Below are 27,873 nucleotides of genomic sequence, written 5' to 3' on the forward strand. Positions count from 1 at the left end.
TCCATCATGCCCCTTGCCCACCCCAACTGTGGCCCACCCAGGATTCTAATGTTTAACCTTTCAATGTCCTTTTTTAAGGCACTTATTTTTCCTAGTGAGAAGTTTTCATTAAAAATAAGATCTCATGAAGTTTTATTTCCAAAATGTAACTTAGCAATACAGTGATGGAGTCTTTACTTCAGTCCCTTAAAAAGTGTCATTAACATGTGTTCTTAGCATTGGACATTCTCAGGGTGAGACTCGGCGCTTAACGACTGAACAGTTGCTTTCATTTCCTCTGCAGCAGCTTCGCTAACAAGCTTTGCCTCTGAACAAAGTGTTCCCGCTGTCTGCCTGGCAGTCCCATTCCCTCCGGGACAGTTGAGGGAGACTGACTCTCTGGTCACTGACCAAAAGGCTGGTATTAAACTGGGGAGGAGTTGGCCAGGAGAACTGTATGTAACTTTGGGACACTGGATGTAGGTGAGTCACTAGGATTTGTGTTGAGAAGTCTCTTTGTCTTGCCCTTGCTTGTTGAGATTACTAGCCGCTAAAATATAAGGATATGAACTCACATAGAGTTCACCATTCCACCCTTTGTGTTCTTCCCGCAAGACGGGAGTCTACCTTGGACTGGTAGGATTCTGAGAGAGGATTTACAACACATTGATGATTCTTTATCAATGATTAATGATGACAGTGAGCTCCCATGTCTTTGTGCATTGTCAGGCATTGTGTTAAGCATTTAAGGCATTCTTTTAATTAACCCAAGAAGGGGAGATAGCACCTAGGGATGTGATGAGCACTAAATGAGATAAGACCAAAAAAGCACTTAAGACCATGCCTGGGGCGCCTGGGTGGCCCAGTCTTTTGAGCATCTGACTCTTGGTCTCAGCTTAGGTGGTGATCTTGGAGGGGTGGGATCAAGCGCCACCTCCGGCTCTGCGCTCAGTGTGGAGTCTGCTTGAGATTCCTACCAGATTCCTACCGCAGCCCCCACCCCTCCCCCAACTCGTGCACGCATGTTCTCTTTCTCGCTCTCTCTAAAATAAATAAATAAAATCTTTAAATAAGCAAAGCAAAACAAAACAACAAAACTCATGCCTATCTGGAGCTCTGTAAGCCCCAGTGAATGCAGTTCTTTTTTCTTTTCTTTTTTTTTTTTTTAAGGTTTTATTTATTTATTTGACAGAGAGAGACAGCCAGTGAGAGAGGGAACACAAGCAGGGGGAGTGGGAGAGGAAGAAGCAGGCTCCCAGCAGAGCAGGGCCCTGGGATCATGCCCTGAGCCGAAGGCAGACACTTAATGACTGAGCCACCCAGGTGCCCCGACTGAATGCAGTTCTGATTATGATCAGTTACTTCCTTTCTCTTATTTTTAAAAATTTTTTAATTTAAATTCAATTAATTAACATATAATGTATTATTTGTTTCAGGGGTACAGATCTGTGATTTATTAGTCTTATATCATACCCAGTGCTCATTATAACACATACCCTCCCCAGTGTCCATCACCCAGTTACCCCATCCCTCCCCCACCCCTCCTCTCCAGCAACCCTCAGATTGTTTCCTGAGGTTAAGAGACTCTTATGGCTTATCTCCCTCTCTGGTTTCGTCTTGTTTCATTTTTTTCCTCTCTTTATGATCCTCTGCCTTGTTTCTTAAATTCCACATATCAGGGAGATCATATAATTATCTTTCTCTGATTGACTTATTTTGCTTAGCATAATACTCCCTAGTTACATCCATGTCATTGCAAATGGCAAGATTTCATTTTTTGATGGCTGCATAATATTCCATTGTGTATGTATACCACATCTTCTTTACCCATTCATCTGTCGATGGACACCTGGGCTCTTTCCATAGTCTGGCTGTTGTGCATACTACTTCTATAAACACTGGGGTGCAGGTGCTCCTTCGGATCACTGCATTTGTATCTTTGGGGTAAATACCCAGTAGTGCAATTGCTCAGTTGTAGGGTAGCTCTATTCCCAACTTTTTGAGGAAACTCCATACTGTTTTCCAGAGTGGCTGTACTATCTTGCATTCCCATCAACAGTGTAAGAGGGTTCCCCTTTCTCCATATCTTTGCCACCATTTGCTGTTTCTTGATTTGTTCATTTTAGCCATTCTGACTGGTGTGAGGTGGTATCTCATTATGGTTTTGATTTGTATTTCCCTGATGGCAAGTGATGTTGAGCACTTTTTCGTGTGTCCGTTGGCCATTTGTGTGTGTTCTTTGCAGAAATGTCTGTTCATGTCTTCCGCCCATTTCTTGATTGGATTATTTGTTCTTTGGGTGTTGAGTTTGATAAGTTCTTTATAGATTTTGGATACTAGCCCTTTATCTGATATGTCATTTGCAAATATCTTCTCCCATTCTGTCAGTTGTCTTTTGGTTTTGTTGACTGTTCTCTTTGCAACGCAAAAGCTTTTTATCTTGATGAAGTCCCAATAGTTCATTTTTGCCTTTGTTTCCCTTGCCTTTGGAGACATGTCTAGTAAGAAGTTGCTGCAGCCATGGTTGAAGAGGCTGCTGCCTGTGTTCTCCTCTAGGATTTTGATGGATTCCTGTCTCACGGTTAGGTCTTTCATCCATTTTGAGTCTATTTTGTGTATGGGGTAAGGAAATGGTCCAGTTTCCTTCTTCTGCATGTGGCTGTCCAATTTTCCCAACACCATTTGTTGAAGAGACTGTCTTTTTTCCACTGGTTATTCTTTCCTACTTCGTTGAAGATTAGTTGACCATGGAGTTGAGGGTCCATTTCTGGGTTCTCTATTCTGTTCCATTGACCTATGTGTCTGCTTTTGTGCCAGTACCATGCTGTCTTGATGATTACAGCTCTGTAATAGAGCTTGAAGTCTGGAATTGTGATGCTACCAGTCTGGTTCTCTTTTTCAGCATTCCTTTGGCTATTTGGGGTCTTTTCTGGTTCCATACACATTTTAGGATTACTTGTACTTCCTTACTCTTAAAGGGGAGACTGGAAAAGGCTGGGAATGGATAATTGCCCTCAATATTAGCTCACATTTTTTTTTTTACCCAATATCATTTTCAACCAGCTGTGAAACTCTATCCAGAACCTAAAGTGACCCTTTACTGACTCCCCTGGCAATTTCAACATGCAGTATTCTACCTTTCACTGCTGATCAAGTTTGTTTTGAGCAGATGCTGATCTGAGGTCTCAGCACTGTGAAAATGAACCCACTGCCAATAACAGAGTGAGCCTGGCAGGTCATGATCAGAGACTTGACCTCAAAGTGTTGACACAACAGCTAGATGAATTTGAACACCCTGAATGAGCAAGTCACAACAGCACCTGCGGGCTTCGGGACTAATGTGCAGACAGTGATGTGCATTTCAGTAATAGAGCCCAGGCAATGCATTGCAGGGAAACCCAAGGCCAGCCTACAACACTCAGCATTCTTGACTTGTTTACCCAGAAACTAAAGGAAGGAGAAGCCAGTGATGCATAAAAATTATGCTTCATTAGTAAGCTTCATCTGGGGTGTAACTTCCTTTATTCAATCCCAGAATTTCCACCCACCATTGATCTTGATTTATAATAATGCACTTATAACTTTCATCTCCAGCATGGGAAACCAGGAGAGGGTGGCCTCCATTTTCCTTTAACATGGTGAGGATATTTGGGAGAACTAGGTAATCTTTCAAACTAATTATAGCATGTGATATTGGGAATGCCATATAAATATATAAAGAAGCTCATCACATTTCCAGATTCCAATCAACTCTGTTTGTAAAAATGCTTTGAGTTAGCAAAATTTTGCATGGTGGAGCGATTGAAACTGAACTAACAGAAACCCCTTCTTAACGGTTTAACAATTCCAAGATTATCTAGGTCAGTCTGCATGGCTTCAAGATTGTAGTGAATTAGTAATTTCTTATGCCAAAATTGTCAGAAAATGAAGGAAATCAGATGTATAAACAGAGGCTTGGGAGAATTGGAAAGGTCAGGGAAAGGAAAACTGGGTTTCTTACTGTGTAGGTCGGGTACTTCGTTAAAAAAATTAACCTATTTACTTCTTAAAAATCAACACATGTTCAAGATTTTAAAAACTCAAATACAATAATACAAACTTTTAGTGTCAACTCTTCTCCCCTCATCCCAAGTTCATTTCCACTTTCAACGAGTTTAGCGGTTTCTTCTGCTGTTTTCCTCCATATTTACACACAAGACATTGCTAGGGCTACTTCTTGATTATTTAAAAAAACTTTAGACATTGCCTACTGAACTAATAACTTCCTCTAGGGAAAATGGGGATTAATTCTCTTATCTCAACCCTTTCCCCCAAGGCCTAATGTGATTATATCCAAATTTCTAGTTAAATCAGTAGAACTAGGACAGGCCACAAAGGCTAATCCACACTGAAAAATCAAAGAAAATGAGGGTTTTTTCTTTTTTCTTTGGCTAGTCATTTTTGCTTGAAGTTACCATCAAAGCAGCAAACAAGGAATGCAATGCATACATCACAGCATCGAGCTGCAATTATATGGACGACTGGTTCTCCCACGTCTCTTTGTTCCCCTCTGAGCTGTAGACTGAGCTCAGGGTCTTAGCCATCCGGACTTTCTCCAGACTCCTCCAGGTCAGACAGAGCAGGACTGTGAGGCCACCGCTGTCGAGCTTGTCTTTGGTGACGGTGGTAGGCACTGGGGCTATGCCAGCACACCAAGCCTACACTATTATTACATATTAATTGGCCAAAAAATAATTCTATTCAAACAATATTTTCAAATTTTTTTCTAAAAATTCAAAATAATACATATTCATGCATTGTAAAGTAAAACAAATCCTTTTTATGATTATCTAACTATTAAAAATACTATGAGAATAATTATTCTTGATACTTATTTACATTATTTAATCATTTAAAGCTATACCTGAATCTAATATCATGACACTGGAAATTTTCTGAAAAATGTATTTTTAATCGTCTTATTATTTTTAACTTTTCCCATAAAATTGCCAGTCTTCTTTAAAGTTGCACTCTAGTGGTTAATAAATTTGACATGTTGACAACCTTAACTGACTTTTCTCTGTTGACCATAAATTTTTTACTGAGAAAATACTCTCTCTAAAGCTGCGGAGGTATTTTGTAATTGCAGAATAATTCTGCTCAATGAAGGATATTCTTAAGGGAGTTTACTGAATTGTACAAATATTTTATTCTATTTTGAGGGTACTATCTTACATTTTTCTCTCAGAGTGCTTCTTTTTTCAAATGTTTTTAGGAGACAAGACACATCGAATAGGCTTTCTCTATTTTTGCAATGATTTTAATTTTTTGCCAAATTTTGATGCTGCAGCATCATGGCTCTTCTTAATTTTATTCCATTCTAACTCTATAATGTAAGTGATTCATGATTAATATAACATAATGATTAATGAATAATTTTACCCCATTCTAACTCTCTAACATAAATGATCCATTTTAGAGGGGGAATCTGTGAAAAGATTTTTCTTAAAAGCTGAGATATTTCAAAACACAGTAACAGAAATGCAAAATTAAATTTCCTGCCTGGGCAGTAAAATCTTGATGTCCAGCATTCTGAAATCTTATCAGGGAAGGAGGTTAGGGTTTTTACTCTTCAGTATGCCAACAATTACATAATGCACTATTTTTAGTACAAGTTCTATCAAGCCCCCCTTCCTCTGTGCCTGATCTTTCAGACTCCAGAGTATCTCTTAATGTACTTAGCAAATAAGCATCAAATCTCCTGCAGAGCGGGTAGGGGATGTTCACTGGGGTATTTGGAGATAGGAGAAAGGTTTTGGTAACTAATTGCTTCTTAAGCAGACTTTTAACAAACTTCCTGTTTTGCCTATGTCGGCACCCGATGCCTTCAATGTCCGGGCCTTTCAGAGTTCTGCAGTGTGCACGGGCTGCCTCTTTTGGGATCCAATCTCGTTTGCTTTGCTTGTTTAAATTAGTATCGCTCTCTCTGGTTAAATTAATCACCATTCTTTCAGTTTCCAGAATTAGGTAGACACGTAGAGTTTGCTGATGTCCCCCCTGCTCATTTCTCTCTATATTTATGGACTTATGTTATATATTCTTAATTTAATTTTAGTGAGAATTTTGGAGGAAGCAAAGAGAAATGCAGCTGTTATCTCTGCCAGCTTTAAAGGGGAGTTTATCCCAGACCAACCACACTTAATCATCAGTAGGGCTGCCAGACGTAGCAAATGAAAACACAGGATGCTCAATGTAACAGTGTCCTATGGCTGCTGTAACAATTTCTTACAAACCCGGTGCCTTAAGAACACCACAGATTTATTCTGTTACAGTGCTGGAGGTCAGAAGTCCAAAGTCAGTTTCACTGGACTCTAATCCAGATGTTAAGTATGCTGGTTTCTTCAGGCTCTGAGGGGAGAATTTGTTGATTTACCTTCTTCAGCTGCTAGAGGCCACCTGTACTCCTTGGCTTGCGGCCCCTTCCTCCCTCTTCAGAGTCATCTCTCCAACCTCTGCTTCCATCTTGACATTGTCTTCTCTAACTCTTCCTGCATCATCCTTCTCCTAAGGACCCAAGTTATTACTCTGGGCCTATCAGGAATCCAGGAGAATCTCCCCACCTCAAGACGCTTAACTTAATCACAACTGCAATGTCTTTTTTGCCATTTAAGATAACATTTACAGCTTCTGCGCATTAGGATGTAGACATATCTAGGGGCCATTACTGAGCCTACCACACTCAGTTAAACTTGAATTTCAGGTAACAGGTAGGCATAGGATATACTTATGCTAAAAAAATTATGTTCTGTTTTCCTGAAGTTCAAATTTACCTGGATATGATGTATTTTATCTTTATCTTTTCTCTTATCTATCTTATCTCCCTAGGCTCAGAACAAATTTATAAAGTAGTTGATATTTACAGTTAAAATACAGTGACAAAACTGATGTTCAAGTGATTAAATAGCATGCCCAGGGTCACACACATTTAACGGTAGAACCAAGTTTCCAGCCTAAATCTGTTTGGCCTCAAAGTTCATATTCATCCCACCTGTTTTTTCTTTGTTTCTTCCTATATTTCTCCCTCTTTCTTTCCTTCTTCCTTCTTCCCTCTCTCCCTTTCTTCTCTCCTTATTTTTTTTTATTATACTGATATGTAAATATATTCTCCTATAAGATGCAAATAGTTGTCACTACTCCTCTGATCACACAAGTTTGAACCTGAAACTTACACTTCAGATGCTATTTAGTTTCCATTCCATTCCATTCCATTCCATTAATTGATGAAACTTAAACAAAGTGAGAATTTCATAAGGCTTAAAATATATATCATTTGGCATAGACAGAGAATGAAGTGTTCTGCCTAACAAAATACCATGGTTAATAGATAATCAAATATAGATCACCAAAGGAGAACCCATTCCTAAGTATCTAGACAAAAATGCAACACATTTAATAGATTTTTATATGGGGAATAATTTATCTTTTCTTTGTGATCCAGGAAATATTTTAGGATCATGGAGGATCTCTGTATTTTCATTCTGAATACTAATTTACTATAGATGTATCAATATCATAGTAAAAGTTACTAGAGCATTATATTGAATTCTAATGAATCCAATTTCTTATGGTAACATTACTAGGGTCTCATGGATTCAGATGATTTCTGTCATCTATATCAGGGTCAGCAAGTATGTTCTGCAAAGGGCTAGATAGTAAATAATTTCCACTTTCTAACAGTTTGTTGAAGCTATTGAGCTCTGTATTTATACTGCAAAGCAGCTATAGATAATATGGAAACAAATGAGGGCCGCTGTATTCCTATCAAACTGTCCTTACAAAACAAGGGGAGACCGGATTTGGCCTCAGGGGGTGTAGTTTGTGGATCCCAGACCTATACACATATAATTCCCAAATTTCTACTGCATTTTTAAGCACTTCTCTTTAATTCTGTAATTGTATTTCTAATACTATCACCTGACACTCAAAAGGTCTAAACTACAACTCAGAATGTCTCTCTAAATCAGATGGCTGTCCCACCAAATCTGCTTCTCCTATAATTTTTCTTCATTCTTTGTTCTCCAAAATGCATTCCTCTTCCTCACCCTCCAAACTTTCCAATTGGTGTAGTTCTCTTGTTTCTTCTTTCACAATGTATTTCACATCTGTCTTTTTGACAACATCTCCTTCGTCACTCAGTGTCTTGCATGAACTCGTCAGGACTCTCACTGTGGTCTCCCGTGTGCTTCTCCACTTCTCCACTGGATTCTACGCACCCCTCGCTGCTGGCTCAGTCTTCCCACAGCAGTGGGCTGGCCTTACCACTTCTTAGCTCAGGAGCCGGCATTAGCCCAAAGTGGAAATCTTTCACCATCTAGACGCAGTCAACTTTACCGAATATGATTTCTCACGTCACTCCCTTATGAGGTCAATTCCACCTGAAATAGATGACTTGCTTTATCGTTTATGCAAACCCTGTGCTTTCCATTCTTCCCATCCTCTACATTTGCCTATGCTATTTGCATAGCTATTTCTCTAGAAATGCACTGGCCCAAACGGTAGACATTAGCCATGTAATTGTTGAATTAGCCACATTCTAAGTGCTTAATAGTCATACATGGCCAGTATCTATCATGTTACACAGGGAAGATAGAGAACATTTTCATCATTGCAGGAAGTTTTGTCTGATAGCACTGGCCTAAAATGTCTTGCTCACATTGCCTCACATTTAGTCCTATATGATCGCCATTGCCTAGCTCAAATAACATCTTCCCTATCAGCCCACTCCTTTTCACAATAGCATTTTATATGTGTTTGTGTTACGGCACTTAACCACTTTCCATCTTGGAATATATAGTGACTTGAAAATATCTTATGCTGTAGACTGTGATTTCCATTTGTTTAATTCTTTTACCTCCTTGTTAAACACTGATCCAATGCCATGTACATGGTGGGTGTTCAAGACAGACTCGTTGACAGTTTCCACTAAAACATTCTCCATAGCTTTGTAAATATGGAAATATTTCCATAACAAACAATAATAACTCTGCTTTGAAAATTTACCAGATAGAATTAGCATAAAATGTGGGACATGGAAACTATTTGTAGAAATGATATATTTTAGAAAGCCTAATGATACGTCAGCATGATTTCCATAAATTGTGATTGATTTTATCAGCTTGGGGAGGCAGCATGGTGTAATGAAAAGAAGATGGATGTGAGTACCAGATTGTCCTGTATTAGAAAATTTGTTTCCGTCCATTCCTGACGAGGCTTGGCCAAGTCACTTAATTTCTCAGAGCCTCATAGAGATGGCAACAGGCACTTGCAGTATTTGAAACTCTTTGATTACAAGTGACAGAAATAGAAATCAAACTAGCTTTGTAAGAAAAAGGTATTCATGGACGCATGTAACTAAAAAAGTCCAGTTTAACACGACTGGATCTGTGTTCTCAACTAATGTTATAGTTCCATTTTCAGACAAGCTCTTGACACACAGCAGTGAGATGGCCACTATAAGCTTAAAGGATCTCATGTTCCTTACAACCAAGATCCAAGAGGCAGAAAAGATCTTTCCCCTTTGCTCTAGGGAAGGTCCCACAGGTCCTCTCATTGGTCTGTCTTTGGTTAGGAACGTCCTCGAATCCACTTTGGGTATGAGATGGAGAATCAGATGGACTGAGCTTGGGTCAAATGACCAAAATGAGGCAAGGAAAATAGGCCTGCTGAACCACATGGATGTGCAAGATTGCTGTGGAATGGAGGCTGGTTCTGCAAAGAAAGGGACACTAGGTAAACAAAGCAAGTCGTGTGCTGCATTGCATGGCTGCCGTGGGCACTCTCTTCATAGTATTCAACATGAATGGTGTCTACCAGAGTCAGGCAACATTTGGATCTCCCTCCCTTACGGGTTCGTAGTGATGATTGCGTGGTATAATATAGATAAAATGACCAGCAATTCATAGATATCTTCTTCTCTTTCTACTCTTTTGTACCTGTGTTTTCCTGCTTAAACTGGGAAAAGGCATATTATTCAATAGTGGTTAAGGTCTGGATTAGAGCACTCTGGATTTACTAGCACTTGCTCTGAATTAACAGAAAAAGAAATTAGAGTTCCCGCCAATATTTTTACCTTAAGGGCATTCTGTAGTCAATACAGAGGGTCTGACTCTAATAAAATTAAATAATTTAGAGATGGTCCTCTATTTCATTATTAGTGCCTCCAGAAATGCTACAGTAACCCAAAGTTCTTTGGTAAATAGCTTATAATTCAAATATTAAGGTAGGTGAAACTCTAGTTTCATTTACCTTTTCTTCAACCAGAGAAGTGTCCTATTTGTCAGTTTAACATTCAGCAGGTTAACATTTAACAGTTTAATATATAATTGCTCTTTTTCTGCTAATGCAGAAATGTTTAAATAAGTAACATAAAGAAATAAGTGATATAGAGGAGTTTTTCTGTGTCACATAAATAAGTCCACAAGTAGGCAGTGCAGGGGTTGGTGTGGTAGTTCCATGATATCATTAAATACCCAAGTTCTTTGGGCTGTGGCCCCATCTTTGTGTTCTCAAGAAGGCTGCCAGAGCTCCAGCTATTATGTCCACAGCTCAGGCAGGCTAGAGGGAAAGGGAAAGAGCAAAAAGGTACATGCCAATTGATTTAGTCCTCTTTGATGGATTTTCTTGAACACCTCATATTGTATGTTCTTTTGGCTAGACCTGTGTCATGTAACCACCCTCAGATAAAAGGAAAGCTGGAAAATCTGGGTTTTATTGTTTTAAACTGGGTATATTGCTGCCTCAAATAAAAATTGGGGTTCCTTAACAAGAAAGAAGGAGAGAATGTGTATTGGCTTGATGACTAGCAATCTTTGTCTCATACAACTTAGCATTTTTCTCTAAGACTTTGTTTGAATAAAACATTTCAATTCTAAAAGAAGTGAGAATCTAAAAACCATTGATGTAATTAAGCTCTAAGAAGAGAACAGCCGTGTATATGTAATTTAATGGAATGATGCTCGAAGAAGCCAGGGAAGCTGTGACATTCACACCTTAAAAGCATTAAACCCAACTCTATTCACTGTGGACACTTTGAATAATAAGTAAAACTGACGGACAGTTTTCACCACTCCCTTAAGAGGCCTTGAGAACTGTGTAGCCGGATGCATGTGTTCCCATTCGCCAGTTCCTTCTCATTGGTGTCCCTGTGCTCAGATGGACCAAGAGGGTGGTTGAAAGGCAGCCGAATAGGAAATGGGTGATGTGTGCAGCTCCACATCTTGGAACTGTCACTGAAGCCCGGAAGTGCCCTCTGGGGATTCCTTGACAGGGCACGTGCTCTGGTCCCTCCACAACCACGGGATGGGGATGGTGTCAGCAAGGCAAATGGCTCATTAATGTGGTGTGGAACCAAAGCGAACATTTGGAAAACACCCATGTATTTAAATAGACCAAAATGGATTTTCTGCTCAGTCTGCCAAGCTGGTTTGTCTGTAACGCTGGCTTGCCTAGAAGAAGAGAGGAAATCATTTTTACAAGGACTTATTCACATTGAAAAAATTATGCTTTGCTTTGATTTTAGCAGTCTCTCAAGTGAAGGGTTTATTGCATGATCTTCTTTCTTCACTGCCTGTTCGAATTCTACGTGTTCTGCAAGAGCTGACGTTAGCCTCATCTTGAGGCAGTCTACCAGATGGCTGAAGTCCTCGGCAGCCTCTCCTCGTAAAACGTGGTTCCATTCATGACGACCAGCTCGTGTATTTGACATTCATCACGCACAGCTTTGTTGTGTTGTCTTTTTCTGTTTGTGTTTCCCGTCTCCCTAACGGAATTTAAGGCCTCTAAGGTCTAGGGGATCATATCATCTATTATCTAAATTGGGACACTTTTAAGAGTGAAAAGAGATATTATTAATAATTACATCAGGAAACCTGGCACAAACCTGAACTGTCCAAGCAAATTATGATGTGTGGTCCTCTATTAAGGTCAAAAGCCATTATTTACCACTTCTCTTTCTCATCACCCACAGGGCCTAGAGTAATTCACATACAAACGGACATGAAAGTCTTAAAAATAAATACCTTATTGAAGCAGCAAACAGTTTCTCCTACAACAGCTGTGAAATAGGTGGAAGATGGAGACGGGTCCTTACCGGTGGGAGATTTAATAGTTCAATATAGGAAGTAACCACAAAGTAGAAGGCTTTAAATAATCAGATAAAGAGCGTTCACAATAAAAACCAGCCTAGAATTTATATTCTGACCATCAAAACCTGTGAGGTTCAAATAGGCACCTTCTTTTCAAGAATAGAGAGGGGAAAAAGTGTTTTTAATGGGCATTTTTGTAGAGTGCGTTCTGTTTCAGAAGCACCACACTTCCCACCAATCCCACGGACATCCGCATCAGTCTGAGCAGGAGGAAATAGGAACAGAATTAGACGGAAGTGGAGATTCACAGCCAAGACATTATGAATTCTCTGCAGTTAGTGCTCTTACCGGTAGAAAGTTTCAGATTGTCTGGTGTGGCTCAGCCGAAAGACCTAGAACAAAATAGATCTTCCTCAATGGAGAATGACGCCTGAACCATGATTCTCAACACAGCGCACATTTTGCTTCTATTCCAACATTTTTGACAACTCATCATTGCTGTGGAAAATGACATAAAATGATGTTTTCCTCCCTCATTAACCCCAACTGAATACATACTTCTAAACTCCCACAGCATTTGCTTGACGTTGGTTTAATTAAAACAACATTGGGAATGTTCTGCTTGACTTTATACGTACAGACATACTTTTCTTACGCCTCCGTCCTATTACAATCTTGAGGACGGTTTCTGAGTTTTTCTTGATTTTGTATCTAATCTAACTAGTTTGACCATGTAATTGTTGAGAGTGAAGGGGTCAGTGGCTCTAAGCATATAGGACACAACTGGCATAAACCAGGACTGTTTGGGGCCAACAGGATGTATGCCTCCCCTCAATATCTACACTATGTCCTGCACATTCTAGCGACTATGTGAATATCAGTTGATGTGACCTTAAGTCACATCCTACTGAAACTATTTTGAGCTTAACTTACAGCCCCAGTTCCATTGCTTTGTCTACCACCACTGGTTGTCCTTAGTGACCTAGTGTAAGACAAATTCCAGGTCAAGTCCAGAACTAAAGGCATTTCTTACTTCTACACTTAAAAAGAAGCCCAAGGCTACTAATAAATGCCATATGTTTCCCTGGTTCCCAGTAGTTCCCTATTGACATCGGAAACACATGAGGTTCCTTTTAGGGAACTCCAGTCTTAGAGTCTGACTTAGCCACGTGATACATTAAGAGAGAACTAAGCAACACTGGCATTTTGGTATCAACAATCAGACTGGAAACATGATTCTGGCAAAGATTTATCCTAGCACATGCAAGATTTTAGAAATGTGATGTGGGAAAATACCAGGAGTTAGAAGCAAAACACCTATGCTTAAATCCTACCTCTGCCACTTCTGAAATAATATTTCATCTGAAAATCAGGGACAATAACCCTGCCTCTATCAGTGGAGACTTTGGGAATCCTTAAGTGAGATAATATACGTAGAAGTTTTACAAAATTCCCAAAGTCTGTGAGGATACACATTCTTCTTTTCATTGCCTGCTTGAATCAACTCTCAATTCTGTCTCAATCATGTAGCCTCAGGCTGGGTCACCAGAACACAAATGTACAGTTATAAGGTTTAAAAAAAATCCGCAAAACAACTGGTTGTTACACGATCCCTGACAACAGTTGGCTGGACCTTTCCCCCAATTAAATGAAGTGTTTTGGCCGCGCATGAGTGTAGCCCGAAGTGTAGCTAGGAAAGGGAATGATTTCTCTTAGGGAGAGTGTAATTTTAACAGAAGTTCAACTTACACATTTTAACATCTGTACTTTGAATGTCTCTGTTAAGTGCAAAATGAACATAATTAGTTATGAGATATCTTGCCGTTGGCTACGGTTCGCATGAAGCTACAGTGTAATATCACTCGCAACCTATTCGTGGTCTGTGGTGTATTTTGGGACTTCCTGTGCTGTAGTCTCTTAAAGCAAATACTGTATATAAAGTTTCAGAACCTAGCAGTTGTTCCTTCGGAAGGGTTAGGCGTGGGAGCAACACATCTGTGGCCTTGAAATAGACATAAATTTCTTACGGACAGGATCTCTATCTTTTCACGCACGGCTCCCTAACACGTAAACGAAACGGCACAGTGAAGGAAATGTGTGTACAAGAAATAGCAGAAAAGACAGATCTCGGATGAAATATTCCAATAATGTGGGACACAGAAAATGACCATTTTGAGGGGTGCCTGGGTGGCTCCACTGGTTAAATGTCTGCCTTCGACTCGGGTCAGGATCCCAGGGTCCTGGGATCGAGCCCTGCATCTGGCTCCCTGAGCAGCAGGGAGTCTGCTTCTCCCGCTCCCTTTGCACCCCCCAAACTTGTACTCTTTCTCAAATAAATAAATAAAATCTTAAAAATAAAGAAAATGACCATTTTGAAGTGTTTGAGAGCCCCACGTCACCCAGAACCTCCATTTCCCCCAGTTAATCCTCCAGGAGCGCTCACTGTGGCACAGCTGAGATTACTGACCGGCTGTGGTACAGTCAATGGACACGCCCTTGCTGCTCCCTCCTAACTTTGTAACCATCATCCCAACGTGTAAGGCATAAAGATCTGAAGGGTCACCAGAGAAAGGGTGAACATGTGGCCCAGAGCCTGCGTCAACAGGGAGCTGTTTCTTAATAATTCATGTTATCAAGTATGCTTATACATTGAAACAAACAAACAAAAAAGAGTTGAGCTTCCTCTTATGCGGTTTTCCTGAGTTCTGCAAGCTAAAGAGCTAACGTAAATAAAAAAAGTGAAGGGCACGGTATAGGCGATGCTTTCTGTTTGTAGAGCCTCACACAGGAAGTGATGCTATGTCTGTCTCGAGAATATGGCTAGACTTTCAGAGCCCGGAGGCAAGATCTGCAGCCTGATAATTATTTAGACACTGGCCTATAACGCAATTGGTCTGGGAGCTACTGAAGGTAGAGATGGGCTTACCTGCCCTCTGTCCAGCGCTTCCTCACATTCCCCCAAAGCACATGTTGACACAATGAGCACTCAATTAATGTTGAACCAGTTTTAAAGAGATTAAGAAAAAATGACATTTTTTAAACTCATAACTTCTTGTCCAGTTAAAGAAAAGGTTAAAAAAATGAGAGTTTGAGTTAAATATACCTCTTCACTGAAAAACCATATACCCCTGGAGGGGGTGTGAAAGGTATGAGCAAGCTATAGCTCCTGTCCCCAAGAAACTGAAGCTATGTGGCCAACAGGAACAAAGCAAAAATCAAACAGAGATACATGCCAGTTGACAGCATGTATACAAATACATTGCCTTGATTGCTCCTGGGCTGGACATTATAGAACCATTATAGTATTTATAATATTTTTAAATATTAAATATATATTTATTTAATACATAAATATTAAATATAAAATAATATATATAATAATTATGAATATAACTGTATTTATAATAGTTATATATTTATATAGTTAATATAGTTTTAATTGTGAAGACCCTATTTGGTATTAGATATCTAAAATAACCCTGTTTGGTATCATATACATGTGACAGCAATTGACTTCTAATCATTGACTTCTCGAATTATCTATACCTAAAAGTCCCAGAAAAACCACCCAATTTCAGTTATTTCAATTCACGAGGTTGGTAGGTGACTCCATTGTTTGTCTTCCGTTTATGATGGCGGCTTGTGAATGTAGCCCTTAGAAGCCCAGCTATATATTTTTGAATACTCCAGAATGATTAGAGAATTGTGTATGTGTGTGTATACATACATCTACACATACATGAATATGTACACATATGTAAGTTATATCCATCATGCACACATATATCTAAGACTTACACCATCTTTGTTCTCTCATTGTAAAACTGAGCACAGATCTATTGGTGAAGCTTTTCAGCCCGACTACAATAGCCAGCTGTCTTTAGAAGAGTGTTACTGAGTCTTTGCCATGCAGACAAGAAAAGGAATATTTGAAAGTGTAATGACCCTGCAAGTGCTCGGAGAGTCATTGCACATCATGATGATGACATCTGAGAATCTGTTCCTGCTTTATTCGACTTTTTCTTAAGAAATAGTCTTATCTTTAGGAATGTGTGGAAGCAAAATGGCTAGTTTATAACAGATGGTATTAAAAACTGTGAGTACAATACAGAAATGCAACTGTCAAATTGCAAACTGAGAAGAGGCATCAAACAAGGGCAGAAAAGCGTTAAGATTTGAGAATAAATTATGCATTGGACCAAGTGGTAATCATTTCGTGAAGGAGAGGAGAGGTAGATTTAAATGGTCAAATAATTTTAAAAAATAAATAACTGTTTGGGGGAGGCCATCTAGCGTAGTGTTGAACAGCACAGACCCCACTCCACCCCCAGAACGGAGTTTGAATCCCAAATCTCCCACTTAACAGGTTGTGTGACTTTGGACCAGAAGGTAAACTCTCAAAATCTTTTGTCCCCCTTCACTTTGCAAAGAGGGAGAGGTGTACATACTTAGTGGAAATAATGGTTCATGGCAGCATGTAACACGTCTCGAGCATTTCCTACGTGTCAGGCACTAAAGTATGCATATTACCTAGATACGTTCATTAATTCTCATATTAATCCAATGAGGCAAGTGCTATTACTATTATTCCACTGTAACATATGAGGCTAGACTAGATTAGGTGACTTGTCCAAAGGGATAAAGCTGGCAGAACGATTCCAAAGCCTGTGGTTTAAGAACTATGCTATTACATTGCCATATAAAGTGCTTATCATAGCTTGGCACAGAGGAGGGCTTCAATATATAATAAAGAGTCAACCAAACAAGATCCATTAAAAAATCACTAAGAAGGAAAACCAAATCACCTCCCAGCAGCAAACAGACTTGGCCTTTTCTCCCAAATACATCATGTGATGTGATATATGGAAATGCGAGATGATGCCAAAAGGGCAAATAGAGTCCAACTGGGAATCATGTGATGAGCTGACTCCCGTTCAAATGAGCCTACATTGCCAACGGCAATCTCAGGCTCGGTTAGCTGATACATCCCATCCACAGCGTACGCATACCCACCTCCTTCCATTGCATATGTTCCCTTTCCTTCCATAGAGCATATTGCATATTTCAAAGGTAGAGATTTGAGCCTAATGAAGTTAGTACAGTCTTGGGTGTTAACAGCCTCCAGCAGAGTCATAGCTGCTCTGATCTTGTCAGCAGGCTGTGAATGTGAACACCTAGTTAGAGCTGAACTTGAATCCAATTCAAAGAGCAGATTCTGTTAGAGTATCTGACACCCAGAAAATGTTCAAGGGGAGCCGGAAGAGAGGAAGGGTGGGTAGGGAGTGCTGGAGGCTTTATTCAACCACCACGCCCCCCTCTGCCAAGATGAAAGATGGTTGTGGCTTGAAGTTTTTACCCATCCCGGTCTCTCAGAAATATTCATATTACACCAATCAAAGAATGGACCACTCCTGCCTTCTTGTCATCCTTCTCCTTCCTGTGACACAAGCATGGCCAGGAAACCTGTCACATTCTCATGTGCTCAGTCAGAGGAATTTCAGCTTCTCTCTCCCCTACCATTGGAGAGGAGATCGAGGTCACGGGACTGACAGGCTCCCGTCTTGTCTCCCAACAAGAGGGGCCCGTGCAGCTGCTGCGCCCACAGCAGACAGAAGGCACGCGGCAGCTGGGGCACCTTGGAAGGCTCCTTCCACCCACTTCCTGGGTCTGGCTTTGATTTCTTAGAGGGCGGATGCACTTATTCCAGAGTCCCTCCCTGATTCGGCTGGAAAACAAAAACAAAAAACAAAACCAAAACAACCCAAAGTCTAAAGCAATCTTTCCTTTTCTGAAGTTCCTTCGCTTTGTCTCAGATCCTCTTTTCTGACCTATCTGGCACCAAAACTCTGTCCCTCTGTTCAGACCACACGGGGCTGAGTTTTGTCGATGCGAAATAATCTCTGATCTGAATGATAAACAGGCTCGGCTGAGAGGAATGGTTTTGCTAGGAAGGCCAAGCCCAGGAAGCAAGACAGGTCGGTAGCAAAATGGAATTCAAACTCATTTCCCAACAAAGACCACCACCAACAGAAACAGAACCACGATTCTACTCATTCTCCAAGTCCCAGCTGTCTGTGGACTGCCTCCTGGCCGGCCCGCTGCTCCAGTGCCTTCTTCCTTTACTTTGCTTTCAAACTCTCTGCTTCAGCGACACTGCTGCTTTTACCTCGACTATACAGAGCTGCTCATGCTTCTGAGCCTTTGTGGAATCTTCTCTCTGCTTGAAATGCCTTCTCACTATGTCTTCCTGGAAATGTCTTATTTGACTTTTAAAACCTGACACAGACATCCCTTCATCTACCCCCAGTGACTCTGATTTAATTGGTCTGGATTGTGGCCTGAGCTTTGGGAGTTTCAAGCACTCCCCTGGTGAAACTAATGTGCACCAGAGTTTGCGAATGACTGCTCTAGGCTCGTGGTTTTCAAACTTGAGCAAGCACCGGAATCAGCTGGAGGGCATGTGAAAGCACAGATTGCAGGGTCTGCCCCCTGAGTTTAGAACGCAGTAGTTCTGGGGCCTGAGAATTTGCATTTCTAATAAGTTTCCAGGTGATGCCAATTCTACTGGCTCTGAGGTTTTGAGAATGGACTATTCCAACCCCTAACTGGCACAGATTGCCTCCATCGCCCGTAGAGCTGCATGACATAAATTGTACTTACACTGCATGGTTACCAGAGATTCACATGTCTATCCTGTCATTAGAAGGTAAGGACAACAGCTTTGTAATCTCACCACGCAGCACCGCCCCTGGTAGATTGTAGGTGCTCAATAAATGGTTAGTGAATGAGTAAATAAATTCGGCGTCTGAGTTATCACAGAGAAACAAAGTCATGGGCCAAATGTATGCCAATCTTTTTTGGAGTATTGGCTCTAAGAAATATTCCAGGCATCTGAATTTCAATCTAGAAAGCAGTTTTCTTGGTTTCTATGAATGACATCTTGGATTTTGATGATAGGATTAGCTTGGCAAAGTACTCCTAATACGCTGGGATAAAAAGGCTTATGCAAAAGCAGATTATATTACATTACATCAACAACACCTCTTTTTAAACTGACACTTAATGAGTATCTCTATCAATAAAGGCCTTTTAAGAGCTGGCCATAAAGTGTTGCGAAAAATGAGAACATTTAAAATAGAGGCAAACAATAAGCCCCATTCATACAGCTTCTTCACCTTATTTCTCTAGTATCTGCATCTCAGTCCGGCTCACTGACCCTCCTCCGGTGAAGCTGGCACATGCTAGCCATACTGATTGTCTGATTACAAATATACACCATGGCGGTGAGGAACCCATTTGTCCCTGTGGCTTATATGTGGATCTCAGACTTAACACACACTCAGCTACAAAGCAATGGAAGCAGATAGTAAAATGTTACTTCCAAGGAGAATAGACTCTGATGCAGAACAATGATTTCATTGTTTCATATAACCTTCTAAAGTAAATCCAAAGAGATGTTTGAAAAAGGGTTTCCTAATCCTTGCTAATTTCTTAAATACCTACTCTCAGCAGAATAAATTTGCTGTCTATTCATTGATTTGTAGAACACACACACACACAAACACAAAGTGTGTTGACATAACCCTTTCTAAACTCAAAACCCAGAGGTGGTGATGTGGTCTTTTGTGTGTGTGTGCATGTGTTCATGTGTGTGTGTGTGTGTGTGTGTGTGTGTGTCTTGTTTATTGCACATGAGGTAATGCCATTTCAATAACATCCAGGTAACATTTTTCAGTTAGTCAGTGAGGGACTCAAGATGGGAAATTAGTTCTTCTGACTCTCTGCTCAGTCTCTCGTAATTGCAGTTCTCTGTCCCTGGTCACCTCTAATCATTATATATGATTCAAAGAACATCAAAATTTCTGGATATTGACTTTCTGAATTAAGTATATCATGAATTCCCCTTCATTAGGTAGCCAATGGATTGAACATGATCAAATCAGGAATGAAAGATTCTGTAGGTTGTTCCTTCCTTTTTTTTCCAAAACATAAAATTTGGAGGGCACCTGAGTTGCTCAATTGGTAAGCGTCCGACTCTTGATCTCTGCTCAGGTCTTGATCTCAGGGTCACAGTTCAAAATAAAATAAAACAAAACATATTTTTTTTTAATTTTTATTTTTTAAGGTTTCTTTAAATTATGTTCAGTTAGCCACTGTATAGTACTTCATTAGTTTTTTATGTAGTGTTCAATGATTCGTTAATTACGTATAACATCCACTGCTTATCACAACACGTGCCCTCCTTAATACCCAATGCCCTGTTACCCCTCCCCTCTGAAACCCCCAATCTGTTTCCCAGGGTCCATAGTCTCTCATGGTTAGTCTCCCTTTCTGATTTCTCCCCCTTCAGATTTCCCTCCCTTCCCCTATGGTCCTTCGTGCTTATGTTCCACAAGTGAGTGAAACCATATGATAATTGTCTTTCTCTGCTCGACTTACTTCACTTAGCATAATCCCCTCCAGTTCCATCCATGTCAGTGCAAATGGTGGGTATTCATTCTTTCTGAGGGCTGAATAATATTCCATTGTATATATGGACCACATCTTCTTTATCCATTCATCTGTTGAAGGGCATCCAAAAGATTGAGGTTATTCCCTGCATGTTATCAGACCACAATGCCTTGAAACTGGAACTCAATCACAAGAAAAAATTTGGAAGGAATTCAAACACTTGAAAGTTAAAAGCATCTTGCTAAAGAATGGTTGGGTCAACCAGGAAATTAAAGAAGAACTTAAACAATTCATGGAAACTAACGAGAATGAAAACACTTCAGTCCAAAACCTATGGGATACCGCAAAGGCGGTCCTAAGAGGGAAACACATAGCCATCCAAGCCTGTCTCAGAAAATTAGAAAAATCCCGAATGCACAAGCTAACCTTATACCTAAAGGAGCTGGATGAAGAACAGCAAATAAAACCTAAACCAAGCAGGAAAAGAAAAATAATAATGATTAGAGCAGAGATCAATGAAATAGAAACCAGAAAAACAGTAGAATAGTCAACGAAACTAGAAGGCGGTTCTTTGAAAGAATTAATAAGATCAATAAACCACTGGCCAAACTTATCCAAAAGAAAAGAGAAAGGACCCAAATTAATAAAATCATGAATGAAAGGGGAGAGATCACAACTAACACCAAGGAAATAGAAACAATTATTAGAAATTATTACCAGCAACTATATGCCAACAAATTAGTGTCAGGAGTACAAATGGAAGCCTACCTACCTTATGTCTAAAGATTTAAACGTTATAACTCAAATGTATAGCCTGCTTAATGAAATACATTCTATCCCCTACCTTAACAAATATAGCTCCCTAACGATAAAATATTTTTAAATATGCAAAGCTATTATCATTATAGAATTGAAAGTCTATAAAATAACAAGGATGACTGAACTTAATACTTCACATGTCTGGATATTCATTTGATGGGTTTCTAAGTTTGGGTGAGTAAGTAAGTAAAAGCATACTTAATTGAAAAATTATTACATATTTATTTCATAAAATTCATTTTTACCTTCCTTTTGACCAAAATTACTAATTAAATTATTCTTATCAAGATTTTTACTGAGTTTGAGTCTATTATATTAAAAATGGAAATGTAATCATGTTCAAAATACACAAAATTTGAATGTATTTTAATCAAAAATATAAAATAAAGCAAACCTAAAATATAAGAAATTATTTTTCATGTGCTTTCAAAAATTCTTTTTTCTCAAACAATGAAGTTATTAAAATTAAAAGAAAAATGCAATTTATGATGAAGACCTATCAAGAACATAAATCACAATTATCAAATAAATCTCATGTTATTTATTTTCTAAACTATTCACAATTCTACCTTTACTTGCCAATGTAAAGAACCAATCATATCTTGCTTCACACATACTTCATGCAAGGAGAATTTGAAGGTAAATAGTACGCTTTTATTTTCGTTATCTGAACGCTGCTGTCACTCAAATGCTTCCTTCCTTCCGAAGCCATTTCTGACCTCCGCAGCAGCGGCATAACCTGCGAAGCTTCATGGCTTGTGGATGAAGTTATCTTTTCTTCTGAAGACGTAGGTCGACTGGTTTGGGGAAGTCTTCCTCTGGGGCCTGATGGGTGTTAGCCTTGGGGTTGGATGTTCTAGGGTTTCAGTCCTGTTGTGCCGGCCCTGAGGGCAGGATTCCAAGTCACAGAGGCCCCCCATGTGTTCTCTAATAAATGTAGTTGTTCTGTTTTTGTTTTTTTTTTTTTGACAGCGAGGTTGCTCTCAAGCCCAGAATTGATGCATTCTTTTGTTTGTTTGCTTTTACTCTCCTATACCTCTGCTTCATTCAGACCTTTAGCTATTCTCACTGAAATTATTGTAGTAGACCGCCAGCGGATCGCTTTTCTCCTAGACTCCAATGTTCCTCTGTGGTCATAAACATCCTTCACCGACACAGATGAGCAAGAATCCTGAGCGCCCACTTTTTCCTTATTTTAGACCCGAAATCTGAGGCCACTTGTGAATAGGTGAGATAAAGCAAGGAAAAATGTATGTGTGGCTAATATTCCTTTACCCGAAAGTCATCATGAAGAAATGCGAGCTGTCTAACTTGGCAGAAACAATAGTGGACTGATTCTAGCTACTGACAGGTGAGCAGCAGTCAAGACAGAAGGATCGCTTCATGATGAGTGCTCATGACTGCATAACTGGGCTCAGCAACAAAGCATAAACTAACAGCCAACACTGAACTGAGCATTCATTATGCGCCAGGGACTTTGCTAAGAGCTTCGTATGTATTATCTCATGTGATTCCACTTCCCCATTGATTTGGAGCTAGGTAATGCTATGAAGCTCCTTTTCAGTATAGAGGATCTGAGGCTTCAGAGGCGTTAAGTAGCTTTCCTAAGGTCACACAGTGTGGAAGCAATGGCAATGGGACTTAGACTCAGCCTGTACAACTCCAAAGCCTGTAAGACTATTACACTCTATTTGCCTGTGTCTTACTGGCACTGGGCAGAGGCTTGGGAGGGTCTGGGTCTAGGTGAGGCCAAGACAGGGAAAACTGAACCAACTGCCTAAGCATACCCCAAGGGAAGCAACCTCTAATCCAGCATAACAAGCCCAAAGGGACACAATCATCGTGTGTTTGTTTGGGCTGCCGTCCCTTCCAAGGAGTAATGGAAGTAGACTCAGGTGGAAGTCAAGGAGACATGGAAGGGAGCTGCGAGGTGGACTTTGCAGTCAAGTATAGAATCGGGGGTGATACTCCCCATGGAGTCATTGGGCTGGTAGGACAGGACTCCAGTCTGAAGGAATTCAGAAATAAAAACAATATTGTTGGGCACTTACTACATGCTAGGGCCTCCACATAGCTCTGCTATGCAAGTATTGTCCCTCCTACTTCCCAGATAAGAAATGAAGTTATACAGTTTGCCCAAAACTAAACAGCTAGTAAGAGATAGAAGTGGGGAGAAGAATCTAAATTAGCTTGACTCCAGATTTTAAGGTCTTTCTATTAAATATACCACGTTGCCTCTTTCACACTCCCTCGGACCCGACCAGAAGATTAAGTGGGAAAATGGAAGCGCAAAGTCTCATCCTCATCCTTAGCCCCTTGCTCATGTTGAATGATGACTATAAGATGCCCTGCAGGGTATGGGGAAAGGCCTTGACTCAGGGCACATGTGTAGGTGCGGCAGGTCAGGCAGCCAGGATTACTTCATTCTGGAGTCCACCCATGGGTGGGGCTTCTAGCTCCCTACTTGCAGTCTGGGTCAAGATGGATTCACAAATTGGGATGGGTTTGAGCTCCACAACAAGGAGCTCCGTGAGGGGGCAGTTAGGGACAAGACGTACTGAATTCTGTCCTATTGACAAGGACCATCCTGGGTCACTTAACCTCACTTGTGCTTCCGAGTAGGATCATGATGGTTCTTTCTGCCCACCTGGAAAACCCTTGGAGCCCTTGAATCCACGCCCCATGCTACCTGGGCATGAGCTTGACCCACACCCAACAGAAGGACTCAGGACTCAGAGGGTCCTGGAGAAGATGATGCCACTGCATCACCAAAACTGCCGGGAAAAAAATCATTTACTACAGGTAAGAACTCCTTTAAAGGGGAAAAAACGTTCGGGACTATGATGGATTCTTAATTAAAGAATGACCAGGAGGCACAGTGATGAAAAGGATGCTTAGGGAGTATTATAAGGATAATGCTTTAGGCGCAGGAATAGAAAAGTCCAGGAACTGGAATCGGTAAGCAAAACTCCATGAAATGTTTGACTGGGCTTCTGAATTGCCTACAGTTGTTGGAGATAACCTCTTTTTGAACTGAGGCAGTCTATTGCTCTGTGTTCTTTCTAATTTTGGCATCAATTATCACCATCGTAGCCAAAGTCATGAATACTCCCTGACTGATGCTCACACAATCATGAGCTCCATATAGAGAATAAAGTGTGTGTGTGTGGGGGGGGGTGTGTGTGGGTGTGTAGGGGGAGTCTTTTTTTTCCCACTGGAGATTGGCTAATTTGGTGGTTGATAGAAAGAATATGAGGCCCCGTACACTTTAGTCTGGAGGACATAGAATTCAAATCTCAGCCATCTGCCATTCAATTTAAATACCAACGTGTATAGAGTATCTACTATGTGCAAAGCACTTTGGAAAGTATGAAAACAAGTTAGACAGTCCCTGTGACCAGGAAGCTCAAAATATAGTGCCAAAGATAGAGATAAACAAGTAGCAGTTGCGTGGAACAGAATAAAATAAGCTTTAGGACACAGGTTCAAAGGATGCGTTGTAAAAGCAGAGAAAGGAACCATTGCTGAGAGGAAGGAGTGCTGTCAACCTTGGAAAGGGGGCAGAAGGCCATTACAGAATGCAAGTAGAAAAGATAAGGAAAGGAGTTAGAAAATTTTTTAGGCAGAGAAGGAAGAGGTGAACCAAAAAAAAAGATGGTGTCAGGGCAGCCAATAAATGTGCTGAAAATGTCAATACCTACATATTGTCGCTTGACCCAACTTCCTTCCACCATTTGTCTAATTCTCCCCCACCCTGCATGGCCAGAGTTCTCCCTGCTATGTTCTGTTCTTGGCAAACTGAGTCCTTAGCCTTTTCAGGTTTATCGAAGCGTGTATCCATCCCTGTCTTCCCCTCCTTCTCAGCTAAAACTGATTTCCCTGAGGACTTCACTATATGTTAAAGTATAGTTAACCCCAGTGGTGTTCAGACTGGCTTGTACACAAGGGGAGTTCGTAAGGGTGAGAATGCCAAGAGGTGGGGATAATCGAAGCCCACTTTCAAGTCTGGGTCCACAAAGGCACACCATAGGAAGCACTTAAGCAGTGCCTGGCCCATAGCAACAGTTCAATCAAGGTCATGGTTATTATTTGGTAACCCATGCATACTGGAAAAGATGGGTAAACCTCGAGCACCAGGAGGCTCAGTGAAATTAGTTTTAGCTGGAAATAGGATACTTGGCTTGGTCAGTAAATCCCGAGGTCACCCAGACAATACTATGCCCATATTGCAATGAGCACTGGGTGTTACACGTGAACAGTGATTCACGGAACACTACATCAAAAACTAATGGAGTACTGTATGGTGACTAACATAACATAATAAAAAAATAATAAAATAAATTGAAATAAAATCACCAATGCTTCAAAGAAACAACCTAAGTATCTGTGGATGGATGAGTAGATAAAGAAAATACTACATACATAGGTAGATAGATAGATAAGAATATTATTCACCCATAAAAAGAAAGAAATCCTGTCATTTGAAACAATATGGATGAAACTGAAGGGCATTATGTTAAGTGAAAAAGTCACACAGAAAGAAAGACAAACACTGTATGATCTCACTAGTCAAATGTGGAATCTTAAAAAAAAATGTCAGACTCATACAAACAGACAGGAGAATGGTGGTGGCCGAGGTCTGGCAAGTAGGGGAAATGGGGAGATGTTGGTCAAAAGGCACAAACTTCTAGTTATAAGGTGAATTCAAAGATAAGTTCTGAGTATCTAATGTACGCCTGGTGATTATAGTTAATAATACTGTATTGTATACCGGAAAATTGGTAAGAGAATAAATCTTACACGTTCTCACCAAAAAAGAAAAAAAAAGTAACTGTGAGGTGATGAATACGTTAATTAATTTGATTATGGTAATATTTTCACAATGTCTACTTACAGCAAATCATCATGTTGTGCACTTTGAATATACACAGTTCTATCTGTCAATTATACCTCAACAGAGCTAGGGAAAATAAAATAAATAAAATAAAATAATCAACACCAGACATTCAAGACTTCTACAGTAGATTACCTTCAAGAGAATATGCGCTCCCCGAAGTGTAGGACTGTGCTGGAAAATGAGGGGATCCTGCCTGAAGAAACTCCCATACTTAGGAAGCGAGGAAGAGGAGGGCTTGGCTCCTTGTCCCAGCCTGTGGGGTCTCTGGACAGCCCCTCGCAGCGACTCTTCTGTCCCCTAAAATGCGGAAGTTGGGCAGAGACGCAAGACAGGCAGGCAGGGAAAATACTGCAAGCTCTGTTGTATTTCTTTTCCAGGGAATTTCAGAGGATGAAGAACGTTTCCTTAAGGATTTCACTTCAAGCTAACCATAGGGGGAAAAAAAGAATTTAGGAGGAGAACATAAATCCAGCAAAGACTTCACACAAAAACAACGCGCACAGGTCTAGCCCTCCACGGTTTTCAAAGCCCTTTCCTGTGTGCAAGCCCGTGCGAAGCTGAGCCAAGGAGCCGAGGTGGTATCAATCAATGCACTTGGGTTTGAACCTTAGCTTTTCTACTCACTGTGTTGCTGAACCCTTCAAGCTTCAGTTTCCTATGTCTCTGCCCAGGGTTTTGTTGTGGGTAGAGTGAGGTAATGCAGGCGAAGTACCTACTACGTGCTAATGCACTTGACGAACGGCAGCTCTCCCCATCATTCATCAACTTCGCCCAGGGAGGACACTGTACAGGTGTCTTTGAAGGACTAGCTCCATTTTGCAGATGAGAACACTGAGACTCAGGGAGGTCAAGTGGCTTGCCCAAGGTCACAGCTAGAAAGAGGAGAGTCTTCTAGCTGCAAATCCTAAGCTCCATGCAGTCCTTTTCTATGCAACCTTTGGGGCTGGAGTTGTATTTCTATGCAAGTCAGACACCGAATAAGGAAAGATACTCAGAGGGGTCCTTCCTTTGAAATCAGCCTTTGATCTTCACAAAAAATGCCATACTATTTTCAGATAGAATACCTTTGCAAAACGTTTTTTTCCCTGGAAGCCGTTGTTCAAATCTCATACTTCTATAAAATAATTGCTTTAGGCCTTAGACTGTTGATTTGTGTGAATTCAGGCATTTGGTAAGTAGGTGATGTTTCTGAAGTTATTATCAGTCGCTGTGTCTTCCACAGCTGGATGAAAGAGTCGTATCTCAGTCCTGTGGCTTTGCTAAAATGCTCCACATCTTATCTTTGACAGCAGCCGAGCACGCCAGACAGGAGGGCACTGGCAGGACACTTCTGAATTCCTTCACCTGTGCTAAAAACAGCTGAAGATACGGTTGAAGAATCTGGCCCGAGTACCTAAGAATCAGGACTACATCAACTACCATAACCTGGAGAAGTTGAATTCAGTGATCTTTAGGGTCTCGTTTAGTGTAGAAATGCTATACCATTTTATTCTACCCCTCCTCTGCCCCTGCCAGTTTTATTATCGACCTCTTAAACGTTTGACTGGATCTGGGCATCCTCCATCAGTGTTTCCCATTGAAAAAAATAAAATTGAGGTGAACCTA

General features: G+C 40.5%; 1 long non-coding RNA gene across 2 annotated transcripts; it reads left to right on the top strand.

Annotated features, from left to right (window-relative positions):
* Window positions 1-270: 270 nt before the first annotated feature.
* On the top strand, window positions 271-27,873 carry LOC103660091. 2 transcript variants are annotated; one of them, XR_567694.2, is made up of 3 exons: window positions 271-462; window positions 23,994-24,173; window positions 26,646-27,873. It is a non-coding gene; the product is annotated as an uncharacterized LOC103660091 (long non-coding RNA). The 2 variants fall into 2 exon arrangements; XR_567695.2 differs by lacking the exon at window positions 271-462 and adding an exon at window positions 21,878-22,159.

This window comes from Ursus maritimus, unplaced genomic scaffold (genome assembly GCF_017311325.1).
Source record: "Ursus maritimus isolate PB19 unplaced genomic scaffold, ASM1731132v1 scaffold_21, whole genome shotgun sequence".
NCBI classification, from domain to species: Eukaryota; Metazoa; Chordata; class Mammalia; order Carnivora; family Ursidae; genus Ursus; species Ursus maritimus.